Here is a 4,554-nt window from a genome sequence, read left to right as displayed (position 1 = left end):
AAAGGAATGGGCGACCACGAATGACGGGAATCTAAGTGCTCATGTTATTGATAGGTTCGGTGTCCAGGATGATAAAATCTACAGGGTAGTAAAATCTATCAACTTGGACCAATACATCCTCAATTATCCCTCTTGGTACACGAATAAAGCGATCAGTAAGTTGTAGTGTGGTTAGGGTGGATTTTAATTCACCTAAACCTAACTATTTGTATATCGAGTAGGGAATCAGATTGATGCTCGCTCCTAAGTCAAGAAGTGCATGATCAATTCGATGGTCCTCGATTACACATGATATGGTTGGGCTACCGGGATCTTTGAATTTCTATGGCACATCTTGCTTTAGGATGACACTCACTTTCTCGGTCAAAAAGATCTTCTTTTGAATACTCTGCCGTCGTTTGGTCGTGCATAAGTCTTTCAAGAATTTGGCATATGAAGGTATCTGTTTTACGACATCAAGTAGAGGAATGTTGACTTTCACTTATTTCAACACCTCTAGGATATCCTGAGAGTTAGAGAAAGGTTTTGGTGCGACCAACCATTGGAAAAATGGAGCAACTGGATTTTTTAGAAGTTCCGGTTCTAATTTTTGTGGGGCCTCACTAGATCCATCATTGTTGTCCTCTTCTGGTTCTTGAGGCTTTTTGGGCCTAACCGGAAGGGTTTTATCAATGATCTTCCCACTCCTACGAGTGGTGATGGATTTAACGTGCTCCATTTGATTTGAAGAGCTGAGATTACTTATCTCGTATTGTGGTTTAGGATTGGGGAGCGGTTGTGCAGGAAGCATCCCCTTTTCTATAACCGTCATACGTGAATCCATCTTTTGCATAAAATCTTGCATTGCCTGGGTCAGCTCTTGCATGGAATTTTAAACCGGTTCTTCTTGAGGTTTCCCCTGATTTGGATTTTGATTGAAGAAACTTTGAGGGGTAGCAGTTTGTCCATTTCTCCAACTAAAGTTTGGATGATTTTTCCAACTAGGATTGTACGTATTAGAGGTCGGTCCATTGAAAGGTCTTTGATAGGTATTTATGGCATTGGATTGTTCATTCAACACTTCTCGAAAGGCGGGTATCATAGGACAATTTTCAGTTGTATGAATGTTGCAATCACAGATGCCGCAAACACTTTCATTAACCTTATCCTTCTTTCCTTCCATGGCCTCAAATTTTCTTATGAGCGTAGTCACTTTATACTTAAGATCATCCTCTTCTTTCAAGAGATACAATCCACCTTTCTCCTTAGATGGAGTTGGCCTAGACGTGGTGTTTGATTTTGGGTAATAGTCCCATGATTGTGTTTTTTCAGCAAGACTATCAAGGTAATCCCATACCTCATCGACATTTTTATTAATGAATTCTCCATTATACATTGTCTCGACCATTTGGCACATGGAAGATGTCAGTCCATCATAGAAAAAATTTGTAATGCGCCATGTTTCAAAGCCGTGTTGTGGGCATGAACTGACCAAATCCTTGAACCTTTTCCAACATTGGTAAAATGTTTCATCCTCCTTTTGGGTGAAGTTCATGATTACTTTTCTAAGGGTAATTGTTTTATGATGTGGAAAAAATTTCTTTATAAATTCCCTCTGCATATCATTCCATGTGCCAATGGATCTAGGACGCAGTGAATGTAACCACGTCTTAGCCTTCTCCTTCAAGGAAAAAGGAAAGAGTTTCATCCTGACTGTGTCCTTAGACACATTTTGAAAATATAAAGTGGCTATGATCTCATCAAACTCTTTCAAATGTAGATATGGTTCTTCAGAGTCAAGCCCATGGAACTTAGGAAGGAGTTGGATAACCCCTGGCTTGATGTCCATATGTCCTGTATTTTCAGGAAAAATCATGCATGAGGGCGTACTTACCCCCGCTGGTTGTAAATAATCTCGTAAAGTACGAGGCGGGGGTGTTTGATGCACCTCATTCTCATCCTGAATGTCCTCGACCCTAGGTTGGGGTAGAAGAGGTTAGTTTTCAGCCATCACTTCAATTAACTCAGGGAATTTCGAGTGGTGTCTAGTCCTGCGACGGATAGTCAACTCCTCAACCAATCCTCCTTCAGTCAAGAGATGTCGAGTGTTGTCATGGGCCTACTTGGGCATGAAACACTCGCAGCCCTCAACCAAATTCGAAACCTAATCCTAAGAAAGGAAATAAAAATCTAGAAAAAGAAGGTTAGAAAGAAGATACCAAATTGGAGTCCCTAAAAAACCTGCAAAATAAAACAAAATAAGTTAGATTCTAAAAAGAGAAGGGCTAAAATTAGAAAATCCTTAAAAAGAAAGATAGCAGTAAACTAGTTTCTAAAAGAAGGAATTCCTAAAAGAAAGTGAAAATTTCTAAAATAAATTAGGAAAGTCCTAAACTAGAAAGTAAGTTACTAAAAGAGATCTGAAAAAATAGAAAGTAGAGAAAGAGCTTACCGAATTAGAAATTTCTATCTTAAACGCCTACAAAATAGGAAGGTTAGTTTCTAAACAAAAAGTCTACAAGTAGAGAATTTTTAAAAATAAATTAAGAAACAAAGTTAGATTCTAAAAGAGTTAGAATTAGAAACTTGCTAAAAAAGGAAACAAATCCTAATCTAGAAATAGTAAGGAAGAACTTAAGAAAGAAATTACCAATTTAAAAACCTATCTCAGAATCCTACAAAACGAGAAAGTTGGGTTAGTTTCTAAAAAGGGAAAAACTTTCTAAAATAAATGAAAGCCTAGAAATAGAAAATTTCAAAAAAAAAAAATAATAAAATAAAAAAACAAAATAGAAAGTTAGTTTCTAAAACTAAAATCCTAATTCTAAAAATAGAAAAAGTAGAGAAATTAGAAAGGGTTTACCAAATTAGAAGTTTATGATGAGATCCTACAAAACAGGAAAACAGATTAGTTTCTAAAAACAGAAAAAAAAATTAACCTAAAATTAGAAAATCTTAATCTTAAACTAATCCTAAAACTAGTTAATCTTAGAAAAATGTAACCGTCGATCCCCAGCAACGGCGCCAAAAACTTGTTCACTCCCCAAGTATATGGTTGTGACGTAGTAATAAACTCGGTGAGACCGAGGTCGAATCCTAAGGGACTGAACCTTGTACGTAATTTGAAAATAACTAGAACTAGAACTAGAAAAAGATGAAATCTAAATTAGATGGAATTGACGAATAATGATGAAATAGTAAAATAAAATATGTAGAATTCAAAGGTAGGAAACTAGGGATTCAGAGGATCCACTTGTAGAGATTAGGGAGATCTTATGCCTGCATCGAGAACTCAATTGGACTTAAAGTCTCATCTTCATCCAGTTGAAGAATATAACCATGGAAATCAAGATTGAACTTCCTTTGATATAGTTTTCAAGAGATGAAAGGTATATGAATTAGAATAGATTCCATCACCAAACCATGCCTAGGAGACAAAGTAAACAATAGAATTAAACTAATTAACAACCAATCAACATGATATGAAGGTTAAGAAGGGTACCGTCATCCAACCATGCCCAGGAGACGATGGTGAACAATAGGGCTTCTTGACGTCATAAACATAAAAAGGGAAAAGAACACGCTCAAAGCCATTGCAGACCCATTGTAATTTCAGTCACAACAGACCATTAAAGACTAAAAACATTCCCTTAATAATTAAACTAAAATCAAATTCAGTTCATAAATTTAAATTAAATTAAAAGCATAAAATAAAGTCTCCCATCTTGCTACAAGCTTCACCTCTTAGCCCTAGGTAAGAGGTTTAGCCTAGCATGGTCATGCTAAAACCAAGGAGAAACATAAAAATAAAAACAAACTTTGCTGTCTCTCTCTTATACGTGCAAGCCAACTTCTCGGCCATGGAATGCCTCCAAAGAATTGAATCCCTTCTCTCTCTCTATTCTCTTGCTTATATGGTTTCTGGAGGTCGGGTGAGAATGTGGAGACTTCATGCAGAAGTCTCGGTTGCTGCGTAAGTCGGTGGAGAGGTGTACACAGCAACCAGATTTGGAAACTTCTTTCTTAAGGACCGTCTTGCGTTTGAATCGAATTTGTGGCCAATGGATGCTTCAGATGCAAGATCTAAGACGTTCAGTCATCATAGATCTGGTCAGTCCCCCCTTAGTGATCTTTTAGATGGTCTAGATGGACTGACTGACCCCTGCTATGATCGTAGAATGGCTAGGATTGGCAGGGCGCGCGCGGATTGCGTAAACAGAGCCCGAAACGGTCGGCGCTGGACTCTCGGTGGGGCCCACTTCCCTTGTCGTTTGAGAAATCAAACCGTCCACCAGATTCCCTTAGAAATTTCGGTCGGGGATGGGTTGTTTTGGATCGGTTTTGGTGTGGCCCATAGAATCTTTCTTGCTGCCGTTCGTTCTGTGTTTGAACGGCTGGAAACCTATCATCACTGTTTCTTTGAATTTTGTCACCTAGGCCATGTTTATAGCGAGCATGGGCTTCTGATGGACGGTCCAGATCTGACTGATGAATCATAGTGGTGGCCCACAAGATTTCTCCGTAGCTTTTGACGCGAAACAGAACTTCTGCGTCGGAATAAAAGATGTTTGATGG

General features: G+C 38.3%; 1 non-coding gene across 1 annotated transcript; it reads left to right on the top strand.

Moving 5' to 3' along the window:
• Positions 1-1,445: 1,445 nt before the first annotated feature.
• Positions 1,446-1,552, top strand: LOC131244834 (small nucleolar RNA R71). The gene has a single exon (XR_009170605.1). It is a non-coding gene; the product is annotated as a small nucleolar RNA R71 (small nucleolar RNA).
• The last annotated feature ends 3,002 nt before the right edge of the window (positions 1,553-4,554 follow it).

This window comes from Magnolia sinica, chromosome 4, assembly GCF_029962835.1.
Source record: "Magnolia sinica isolate HGM2019 chromosome 4, MsV1, whole genome shotgun sequence".
NCBI classification, from domain to species: Eukaryota; Viridiplantae; Streptophyta; class Magnoliopsida; order Magnoliales; family Magnoliaceae; genus Magnolia; species Magnolia sinica.
The sequence above is the reverse complement of the archived record's forward strand: the minus strand, read 5'-3'. Positions and strand labels throughout refer to the sequence as shown.